The following is a 13,002-nucleotide window of genomic DNA, read 5'->3' as shown; positions in this document are numbered from 1 at the left end:
ATTAAACCACGACGCTCGTAATGATTATGTTCTTGACAATTTTACTAAAGATGTAATAAATGTTTGTTTGTTTGTTTTTCTTTTCTAACCTTTGTCCGTTGTAATCCACTATTGACGTGAGGTAATATTCACTAGAATTCTTAATAAATCTAGTGTAGTCGAAAATCATAATGGAATCTGTTGTGTTACACGTCTGTCATATTAGGGATATATCCATCGACGACAACGTTGGTTTCATATATAACTAAGACAGCATATTTTTGCTTCACACACTTTTAGTGGAACCATATCTCATCTATAATCACGTGTAGTTTGTTCACTAACTGATCTCCTAAATGCACTGTGTTATTGCACAATATATCTCTATTATCTATGACCAATATGGTGTATTTATTTAACATGGTGAAGACACCGTCGTGTGAACTGTTCAACGTGATCTAATTTCTAGTTCAGGTCACGTAAAAAGGAAGCTTAGGCTCAGCTGGAATAGCTTTTCTTTGACCTTTGAACTATAGTAGCAGAATCTAAATAAGTGGTTCGATTCTTTCAGAAATATTTTGGAAGTCTGATCTAAAGCAAGTTTCATCTGTTTAGTGGTAATAATTAAACTGAAATGCCATCATAGTACTGGGTGTGAAATGGAAGTTATGAAACATTCTAAGTTCAAAAGCATGATTACAATTATTTACACTTGTCACAAAAGTTTAAAATCAGACTTACTATGAGGAGAAGATACAAAATGCAAAACATAATAGGCTTAGTTCTACATTGATATATAATATTTCTTATCAGCACTTACAACGTATCGTTAGCAATGAGATCTCAAATAAATCACTTTTTATTTTTGTTCGAAAATTACTGACTGTTGGCCCGGCATGGCCTAGCGCGTTAAGGCGTGCGCTTCGTAATCTGAGGGTCGCGGATTCGCGCCCGAGTCGCGCCAAACATGCTCGCTCTCCCAGCCGTGGGGACGTTATAATGTGACGGTCAATCCCACTATTCGTTGGTAAAAGAGTAGCCCAAGAGTTGGCGGTGGGTGGTGATGACTAGCTGCCTTCCCTCTAGTCTTACACTGCTAAATTAGGGACGGCTAACACAGATAGCCCTCGAGTAGATTTGTGCGAAATTCCAAAACAAATACTGACTGTTGATCGGACCAAGACTTTCCGAGTGGTCTTATGTGTTGTCTGTCTGTTTCAGTAAATATAAAACTGTTGGTACAAACGAGAAATGTAGAAGTAAACAAATAATGTGTATATAGCACGATATAGTAGTTTATGTGGTTGCTTGTTCTGTGTGTACAGGTTTATATATAGTTTTGCTTAAACAATGTTACGCCTTCATCTGTCTCTTCCATATTCAAACAAGAGATCCAAAGTGGATTTTGAAACTAATGAATTATCTTTTAGCAGTAGTAGATTCACCACCATGTAATTATATATATATATATATATGTAAGTATTGTTTTTTTGTGATATACAGATTACAAAAACCAGCCGTGGTTTTTCTGTGTATATAAAGTTAAACGTCTGGATTTCATTCGTACAGTTTCAGTCTTTGTAAGCTTTCGTGAAAGTTTTATTAAACCTTTGCGTGTGTTCTAAAATAAGGGTTGGTAGAGAAAGGTCACGGCAAGAGAGAGTAAATAGAGTCTACGAATCATTCGTTCTTTTGATAAGGTCATCAAATCCAAGAAGTTGTAAAAGATAACCCTAAACAAAGTAATCCAGTCCTATAATTGTGAGTTGGAGGGCGCATGTGTTAATTACATTTCTATGTTTCTAAAGTGAAGTTGTATTAAAATATGTTTCAAACAAACATGAAATATAATTTTCACCAAAACTTTATTGCAATTTTCCCTTTCCTTCAAAGTGACATATTCAGAGTCAGGTCTTTAAAATCAGTAAAGATTGTGCATCAATAAACAAATCACAGAAATACCATCTAATGACATAATAAAGAACTATTTATGCTGGACACAAAAATAACACCAAAAATACAAAATATTTACATATATTTTTTGCAGTATTTAAGTGAAAATTATGAATGATTAGCCATGGTTTCTACCCCGCCCTACGATCTATAATTCTGAACCTGCTCAATCACATTAATCCTTCCAATCATACTTTTTGTTGTTGTTAAGCGCAAATAGCACAGTCTGCTATCTTCGCTGTGCCGAACATAGAGAATAAACTCCAAGGTTTACCGTTAAGGGTATTCAACCTTACTATAGAGTCAACTGGAGGGTGAGTGGGCTCTACTGATCACTGATTAGGTCACTATTGATAACGGTAGCTGTTTCACAGCATAAACAGAAAGAAGTCAGAACACCAGGTGTCGTTTGTCTGAATGTAAAAATGGATGATACATTAACATAGATAAGAAAATGGTTGATGCGTGGGCCATAGGTCTAGCTATGAAGATGAGTAATGTGTGGTTCATTGTTCTAGCTATGAAGATGAGTAATGTGTGGTTCATTGTTCTAGATATGAAGATGAGTAATGTGTGGTTCATTGTTCTAGATGTGAAGATGAGTAATGTGTGGTTCATTGTTCTAGATATGAAGATGAGTAATGTGTGGTTCATTGTTCTAGATATGAAGATGAGTAATGTGTGGTTCATTGTTCTAGATATGAAGATGAGTAATGTGTGGTTCATTGTTCTAGATATGAAGATGAGTAATGTATGGTTCACTGTTCTAGATATGAAGATGAGTAATGTGTGGTTCATTGTTCTAGATATGAAGATGAGTAATTTGTGGTTCATTGTTCTAGATGTGAAGATGAGTAATGTGTGGTTCATTGTTCTAGATATGAAGATGAGTAATGTGTGGTTCATTGTTCTAGATATGAAGATGAGTAATGTGTGGTTCATTGTTCTAGATATGAAGATGAGTAATGTGTGGTTCATTGTTCTAGATATGAAGATGAGTAATGTGTGGTTCATTGTTCTAGATATGAAGATGAGTAATGTGTGGTTCATTGTTCTAGATATGAAGATGAGTAATGTGTGGTTCATTGTTCTAGATATGAAGATGAGTAATGTGTGGTTCATTGTTCTAGATATGAAGATGAGTAATGTGTGGTTCATTGTTCTAGATATGAAGATGAGTAATTTGTGGTTCATTGTTCTAGATGTGAAGATGAGTAATGTGTGGTTCATTGTTCTAGATATGAAGATGAGTAATGTGTGGTTCATTGTTCTAGATATGAAGATGAGTAATGTGTGGTTCATTGTTCTAGATATGAAGATGAGTAATGTGTGGTTCATTGTTCTAGATATGAAGATGAGTAATGTGTGGTTCATTGTTCTAGATATGAAGATGAGTAATGTGTGGTTCATTGTTCTAGATATGAAGATGAGTAATGTGTGGTTCATTGTTCTAGATATGAAGATGAGTAATGTGTGGTTCATTGTTCTAGATATGAAGATGAGTAATGTGTGGTTCATTGTTCTAGATATGAAGATGAGTAATGTGTGGTTCATTGTTCTAGATATGAAGATGAGTAATGTGTGGTTCATTGTTCTAGATATGAAGATGAGTAATGTGTGGTTCATTGTTCTAGATATGAAAATGAGTAATGTGTGGTTCATTGTTCTAGATATGAAGATGAGTAATGTGTGGTTCATTGTTCTAGCTATGAAGATGAGTAATGTATGGTTCACTGTTCTAAATATGAAGATGAGTAATGTGTGGTTCATTGTTCTAGATATGAAGATGAGTAATGTATGGTTCATTGTTCTAGATATGAAGAAGAGTAATGTATGGTTCATTGTTCCAGATATGAAGATGAGTAATGTGTGGTTCATTGTTCTAGATATGAAGATGAGTAACGTGTGGTTCATTTGTATGAAAATGAAGATAAATAATGTGTGGTTCATTCGTCTAAATATAAAGATGAATAATGAGGGGTTCATAGGTCTAAGTACGAAGATAAATAACATGTGGTTTTTTGTTCTAGCTACGAAGATAAATAACATGTGGTTTTTTGTTCTAGCTATGAAGATGAAAATTATGTTCCATTGGTTTTGATATGAAGATGAACAATGTGTGGTTCATTAGTCAAGCTATGAAATTATATAATGTGTGGTTCATTGGTCTAATTATGAAAATACATAATATGTGGTTCGTTGGTCTAGATGTGGACATAAATAATGTTTGGTCATTGTTGTAGTGGTTCTTTGTCTAGATAAAAAAAATATTATGTCGTTCATTGGTATAACAATAAAGATAAATAACAACAGAGATGCCAACTATTACGATTTTGGTGTATACATTGCGACTATACGCTCATACAGACAAATATTACGACTTATTGCAACTCCCAAATTATTATATATTATATAGGCCTATACAATAAAGTGATAAATTGTTCCCCCAGGGCTTGAAAGGGGTGAAAAGAAAATTTCTAGTAAGATACAAATAAATTTTGATAATAAATAAAAGACATTGTCCAAATGGCTACTTGCGATAATTATGTTTGTGCTTCAAATAATAAAAACATATTTGTATCTTCGACATCTACCAACAGTTTGAGTGTGGTGCTTCTCTATACTGGGTACGTGGGGGAATTCATAGTTACATAATCAGTGCTTGTCAGCCAATCAGCGCTCGCGTAGATGGGTATTTCTCGTTTTCTAAGCGGCATAGAAACACCAATGCGATCGTTCAAAAGATGGAAAAAAAGAGGCCTCGTTCACCAGATTTTCTTCTTTCTGGAAAATGTAAGAGGACAAAAACTGTGAATCAAAAATTTAGGAAAGAGTATAGTGCAAAATATCCGGTCATTGCACCAAAAGTCAGTGACAGTCACGTGTTTTGTACAGTTTGTCACATCGATTTTTCTGTGGTGCATGGCAGGATAAACGATTGTTCCAGACATACAAAATCGGCATCTCACCAAGAGAAGGCTGAGGTGAAGACAAAAACGATGCAGATAACGATATTTATGAGTAAGAATTCATAATATGAAACCATAAATGCAGAAGTGATGTTCACGCAATTCGTCATTGCTCATAATTTACCCCTAGCTGTAGCCGATCATGCAGGACATCTTTTCAGAAAAATGTTCCCAGACTCTAATATAGCGAAAAAAATATGGCTGTGCTAGAACCAAAACTACAGCCATTGTACAAATGTTGGGTTGTGAAGATGACAAAATGATTTCAAACATACTCACTAACAGTGTTTACAGTTTAGCCACAGATGGATCCACAGACATGGATGACTCAAAACTGTATCCAGTGGTTGTACGATATCTGTACGGGCTCTGTTTACAATCATTACGCTCAGTCATTTAAAATAATTGGCATCTCTGTAACAAGTGAGTCATTGGTCTAGATATGAAAATAAATAACATGGTTCATTTGTTTAGCTATGAAGTTAAATAATGTGTGGTTCATTGGTCTAAGTATGAAGATAAATAATGAAAGGTTCATAGGCGTAACTATTAAGATGAATAATTTGTGGATCATTGTTCTAGCCATGAAGATAAGTAACGTATGGTTCATTGGTCTAGATATGAAGATGAGTAATGTGTAGTTCATTTATCTGAAAATGAAGATAAATAACGTGTGGTTCATTGGTCTAGCTATGAAGATAAATAATGTGTGGTTCATTGATCTAATTACGAAGATGAATAATGAGGGGTTCATTGGTCTAGCTATGAAGATAAATAATGTGTGATTCATTGATCCAATTACGAAGATGAATAATGAGGGGTTCATTGGTCTGAAAATGAAGGTAAATAATGTGTGGTTCACTGGTATTGCTATGAAAATGAATAATGTATTGTTCATTGATCCAGTTATGAAAATAAATAGTGTGTGGTTCATTGATTTAGTTTTGAAGATGAATGGCGTGTGGTACATTAGCCTAAGTATGAAGATGAATAATGAGTTGTTCATTTATCTAACTAGGAAGATATATAACGTGTGGGTCATTGTTTGAGCTATGAAGATAAATAATGCATGGTTCATTGGTGTAGTTATGAAGATAAATAATGTGTGGTTTTGTGGTCTAGTTACGGAGATAAATATTAAGCGTTTCATCTGTCCAAAATGGAAATAAATAATATTGGATTCATTGGTCTAAACGTATGACGAATAATGTGTGGTTCATTGGTCTAGGTATAAAGATAAATAGTAAATACTTATTTGCTCTAGCTATGAAAGTAAATATTGTCTGGTTGATTGTTCTATCTATGAAAATAAATAATGTCTGGTTCATTAGTCGAAACATGGAGATAAATAATTTGTTTTTCATTGGTCTAGTTAAGAATGTAAATAATGTGTGGTTGATTGGTCCTGCTATGAAAATAAATAATGTCTGGTTCATTCGTTGAGATATGGAGATGGATGATTCGTTACCCAGTATGACTTATAGATGTTAAAATATTAGCTCACTGATAATGTTAATCCTTTCTCACACTGTACGTTAAGTAACGCATTTTTTCTGCATCGCTATCTTTAACATTTAAGGTAATCGAATTCGTTACAGGCCTAGTAGTTAGCTTATCCTAGTCAACAAAACTGTTCCATGGTTAACATACTTCATTTCTTTAACTACAGGAACTATTGTACTGAAACACCTTTACCTTTGAAAGCAATAGAAACAAAGCGTATAATTTTGGGATTGAAACGTTATTGTTTTCGCTCGTTTTTATCATAATTTGAGAGACTGATTTTCGACATGTATACATTAAACGTTGAAACTACGTTTCTAAAATGTTTTAATATATAATATTATGTTATTAATTTCGTTATTTTTATCCCATTTCCATGAGTCTTCTTTTAATTAAGTAAAATCTTACCTTTCGAAGTTGTATCAGTTCCATACATACAGGGCCAAGTCGTTCTTCTACACACGTTGGTTGGGTATTAGGCTTAAGTGTATAGTCGTTATGTAATTAAACTCTGTCGCTGTTTTTGTACAACATCCTGAAGGTCAAACATTAAAATGTGAATAAAGATATTACTTGTTTTGTTTTCATTTCCAAAAATAAACATTTTAACATATGTAACTTCTGTTCTTCCTCATATCATATTTTCAGGGTTGTAATTTGGAAGTAATCACGAACACCATGGAGTGTTTGTTTCAATTTTTGTCAAAAAAAAAAATTGTTAGATGATAGATGGCTTTCGTATTATTTTCCCAATATATACCAAATATATTATAAATTTGATAATGCTTATAAATTTCGAAATTAAAACCACGTTTTTTTTATAGTTTCACTGAAATATTGGTTTTTAACATAACTGTTATATTTCTCTGTTTTATTATTTTTTGTATATTAAAGTGATTAATAGTAACCGTATTCCTGAATAGATTTATCAACTTGTTTGCCACTATTTTAAGAAAATTAAACTTGCAGGTACAGCGAATAGTAGGATTTATTTCACCTTCTATGATTCTTACTCACCAATAAAATATACATCACATATAGTATTAGGGAGCAGTTAATAGTCTCTGATATCAATATTATCGTAAAAGTTATTACCATATTAAACTGACTATAGGACGAGCTCGAATTTAAGGCGACTCTCATTTTCAAAGACAATGGGAAAGAAAGAAAACGGACTGTTATAACATCCTTTTTTAATTCCGCAAAATCAACATTATAACTTAACGTCTTGCAGGTGTATTCGTTGGAAACATTATCGCACATCAGGCGCGCATGTGTAGACGGGTGCTATCTGAGCTTTCAAGATTGCGATAGTTTAGAGTTGGAAGAGGGGCCTCTGGTTGGTCGCGATTATAAAACGACTATGAATATTAGAGCTTCAATATTAAAAAAAATATTGCCTTATAATCGGGAAAATATATTGTGAAATTACTGTACAAAAATATATAATATTAAAATATATTTCCGTAAAGCAAACTCAGCTTAAAAGAGAACTTAAAATCATGCTAATAAAGGACAACAAAAATCAACGACCCCACTTGGAATTATGAATCAGCGTCCTCACGTGGAAGTATGCTGCTTTTTCTTCACCAATAAAAAGACATAAAATAATTTGTTTTCTAAATTGTGTTCAAATCTATGTAGGATTTACCAGAAAAATAGGCATTATAAATATTTCATGTTTCTGGTTACATAACCTTATTAGTTTTAAATTCAATCCATTCAAAAACAAATTTGCAAACTAATCAATAATAGTATACAAAATATAAAATTAAACTTTTAAACAATTATATTAAAAATTCTACAAAATTTACCCATTTTATCCACTGTTTTTCTACTTTAATTCAGATGTTAAATCTTCTCACCGCTAGTACAGTGGTATATCTACTGATTTACAATGCTAAAACCAGAGGTTTGATTCCCCTCGGAGGGCTCAGTGGATAGTCAAATGTGGCTTTGCAAATAGAAGACACACACATGTTACTTCTAATTTTAAAAACTTGTGCTTTGAAGACTTAAGGTTCTTATTATATATTAAATTAAAATTAGCTTCATTTAAAATTGAAAGAGTTTGGAACCAAATTACATTTTGTGCATTACTTTAAGGATAATCGTACGTGTACCTCGAGGGTTAGTGTATTGGAAACAAACATCAAAAATGAATAAATTTTTTTTTAATTATCTGTCACTGAAACAAACGTTTCACGTGTGAAGATGAAGACTTTGTTTATATTAGTCCTGAGTTCGAATCCCTGTCACACCAAAAATGATCGCTCTTTCAGCCGTGGGAGAGTTATAATATGACGGTCAATCCCACAATTGTTGGTAAAAAATAGCCCAAGAGTTGGCGGTGGGTGGTGATGACTAAATGCCTCCCTCTAGACTTACACTGCTAAATTAGGGACGGCTATCGCAAATAGTCCTCGTGCAGCTATGCTCAAAATTCAAAACAAACCAAATCACTCTTACACGTAAGTAAGCTAAACAAAGAAAGTCAAAAATCACAAAGTTAGACATTGCAGACTCAAGTTGATCATAATATCAATTTTACTGTTCAAAACTACATGTTATGAAAACATAAACGATTATTTTATAAGCATTAACTCAGAGACTTGAATTAGTCTGTGAAAACCTAGATTTACAGATTCATTTTAACAGAATATGTACATCAAAAATATTGTTTTCTGCTTTGATTGAACAAGTCAAAATTCTCTTTTTATCGGAGCTTCGCGTATATCTTAAATTATTTTCTTGTTTTAACAACCAATAATAAATAATTCGGTATAATATTTTATTAAATATACCTGCCAACAAAACTGACGCTGTTTTCGTTTTTCAGTCTGCAAATATTTATAGAAAAGTTATCCCTTGTTTTATACTTATACTTTTGACTTATACTTTCGTTGGCAATAACACCTGGAGGAAAACAACTGCAAGTTAAGCCTACTTTATAATGTGAAGTTAGTTGTTACAAGGGTCTTTTAAGTTATGTCAGTATGCTTTTGGTTCAATATGAGTTAAAGATTATCGATATTTAATCAACTTTATTGTTACTCATTTAATAATTTATGGTTGTTTTTTACAAGTGAACAATACCCCGTTCAGAACATAACGTGTCATAATAAAGTGTTAATTTAGTTTCTCCAAACCATGAAAACTTAGAAACTAACCACAAAAATAACATAAGCAATCGTTTGAAAAGTTTCTTCCCGTTCAGGATTCAGTACAGTTGTTGTATTTCTTCACGTTCAAATACAGCAAAAGACTAAATAAAACAATTTCTAATCTGAAAGTAGATTAGCGATCAAAATGTCGAGATAATTTATCTTACTAGTGAACAGGAACTATGGATTAACATAGTACCTTACTTCACTGAATAAAACATTGATATATCTTAATGTTATATTGCGTTACACACGTTCTAATGAAACAGTAGATTAGTGATAAAACTTAGGTATATTAGTGTTAGAGTATTCGATATAAGTTAGATACATTCTAAACAAGTGACTGGTAGCTTTACCCAAAATCTAATCAAACATCTTATAACCACAGACTTTCTGTAAAGTTTACAGCGATTATTATAGATAATGTAGGTTCTGATTTGTTATTCTAGCAAACAGAATAAAACAGACTTGTTAACAAAATAAATAATATTTATTTTTATCATTTATTATTTCGAACTAATAGAGTATAAATTTCGTTTAACATCATGGTTTTCAGACGTTCATGACGTGTTATTTAGTAACCTTAAACATAGAAAAATACAACATTCTTAGAGCTATTGTGCTCGATGCTGGAATCTTCACAATCGTAACGCTTTATTTTCATATTTCATAGAGCAATTTTATTCAGAAAATAAGTGGCAAAAAATTTTAGTTTCCACTTTTATTATTTCCCTTTAAAAATAATAAAATTATTACGTTTTTACTCTAATTGTGATTCACTGTTTTATTAAAAACCAAACAACAAGAATAACAATAGTATATAGATAAATAACAATTTATATTATAAAATATTAATATTAATAATAAACCGTTCCTAAACTAATATTAATACCACCACTCAAACCGTTCCTAATCTAATATTAATACCCCACTAAAAAAATCCTAAACTAATATTAATACTCCCACTCAAACCGTTCCTAAACTAATATTAATACCCCCACTCAAACCATTCCTAAACTAATATTAATACAACCACTCAAACAGTTCCTAAACTAATATTAATAAAACCACTCAAACTGTTCCTAAACTAATATTAATACAACCACTCAAACTGCTACTAAACTAATATTAATACTCTTACTCAAACTGTTCCTTAACTAATATTAATACACCACTCAAACAGTTCCTAAACTGATGTTAATACCACCACTCAAACTGTTCCTAGGCTAATATTAATGCCCCCACTCAAACTATTCCTTAACTAATATTATACCCCCACTCAAAAAGTTCCTAAACCAATATTAATACCACCTCTCAAACTGTTCCTAAACTAATATTAATACCACCACTCAAACTGTTCCTAAACTAATATTAATACAACCACTCAAACTGTTACTAAACTAATATTAATACTCTCACTCAAACTGTTCCTTAACTAATATTAATACAACCACTCAAACAGTTCTTAAACTAATATTATACCCCCACTCAAACAGTTCCTAAACTAATAGTAATACCCCTACTCAAACTGTTCCTAAACTAATATTAATACCCCCACTCAGACAGTTCTTAAACTAATATTATACCCCCACTCAAACAGTTCCTAAACTAATAGTAATACCCCTACTCAAACTGTTCCTAAACTAATATTAATACCCCCACTCAGACAGTTCCTAAACTAATATTAACACCCCCACTCAAACTGTTCCTAAACTAATATTAATACTCCCACTCAAACCGTTCCTAAACTAATTTTAATGCCCCCACTCAAACTGTTCCTAAGCTAATATTAATACCACCATTCAAACATTTCTTAAACTAATATTAATACCCCCACTCAAACAGTTTCTAAACTAATATTAATACCCCCACTCAAACAGTCCCTAAGCTAATATTAATACCACCACTCAAACAGTTCCTAAACTAATATTAATACTCCCACTCAAACCGTTCCTAAACTAATATTAATACAACCACTCAAACTGTTCCTAAACTAATATTAATACCCCCACTCAAACTGTTCCTAAGCTAATATTAATACTCCCACTCAAACTGTTACTAAACTAATATTAATACCCCCACTCAAACAGTTCTTAAACTAATATTATACCCCCACTCAAACAGTTCCTAAACTAATAGTAATACCCCTACTCAAACTGTTCCTAAACTAATATTAATACCCCCACTCAGACAGTTCCTAAACTAATATTAACATCCCACTCAAACTGTTCCTAAACTAATATTAATACCCCCACTCAAACCGTTCCTAAACTAATTTTAATGCCCCCACTCAAACTGTTCCTAAGCTAATATTAATACCACCATTCAAACATTTCTTAAACTAATATTAATACCCCCACTCAAACAGTTCCTAAACTAATATTAATACCCCCACTCAAACTGTTCCTAAGCTAATATTAATACCCCCACTCAAACAGTTCCTAAATTAATATTAATACCCCTACTCAAACCGTTCCTAAATTAATATTAACACCTCACTCAAAGCATTCCTAAACTAATATTAATACCCCCACTCAGACAGTTCCTAAACTAATATTTATGCTCCCACTCAAACTGTTCCTAAGCTAATATTAATACCTCCACTCAAACAGTTCTTAAACTAATATTATACCCCCACTCAAACAGTTCCTAAACTAATATTAATAACACCTCTCAAACTGTTCCTAAGCTAATATTAATACTCCCACTCAAACCTTTCGTAAACTAATTAAACATCTGATGGTCCCGCAAGTAATTTCATATACAACTACTGTTTATTTCGTCTAAGTTAAATACAATTGATTTACAATATCTTACTAGAGTGGTAACCATGAAACACATACTTAAAATAGTAACCTTACTACTTTAATACCATATCAATCGAACTGGACCTTTTAGACGTTTCACTCAGTTTAACACCAGTCAGTAAGTACTCCAATATCATCTCTGCTGTGTCTAAACAAAAAAGAAAGTGATTCCACTCAGGACAAAGCTAACCAGTCGTACCTGTAGCAAATGGCAACGAGTATCGTTAACACCACCCTATATAATTGAGAAAAACGAGAATCGGACCTTGGCCACTAACAACACAGAAAATAATCCTTCTAAAAACTTTACAAGTTACACTGAGAGAAACACAAACGAAACTAAAAAGTAATTAAATCTAGATGGCAGTATAAGATGCGATTATCCGTGACAATGATTGTTATTTAGTCACCATAACCTGAAAGTAAATATTTAACACAATGAGTGACATAATACGTTTTATAAATAGAAAATTCAACTCTTATTATAAGACCAGTGACTTTAGTTATAAAGTTCTCTCAATCACACAATATTTTAGTTTAGCACTAGTGGTGAGCTCAAGTTAACCCTTCTTTTTCGAGAAGTGCTACATCTTATACCCAACACAAGTTAGGGTTAATAACTAGCCT

Source organism: Tachypleus tridentatus, chromosome 7, assembly GCF_004210375.1.
Source record: "Tachypleus tridentatus isolate NWPU-2018 chromosome 7, ASM421037v1, whole genome shotgun sequence".
NCBI classification, from domain to species: domain Eukaryota; kingdom Metazoa; phylum Arthropoda; class Merostomata; order Xiphosura; family Limulidae; genus Tachypleus; species Tachypleus tridentatus.
Note: the sequence above shows the minus strand (reverse complement) of the source record.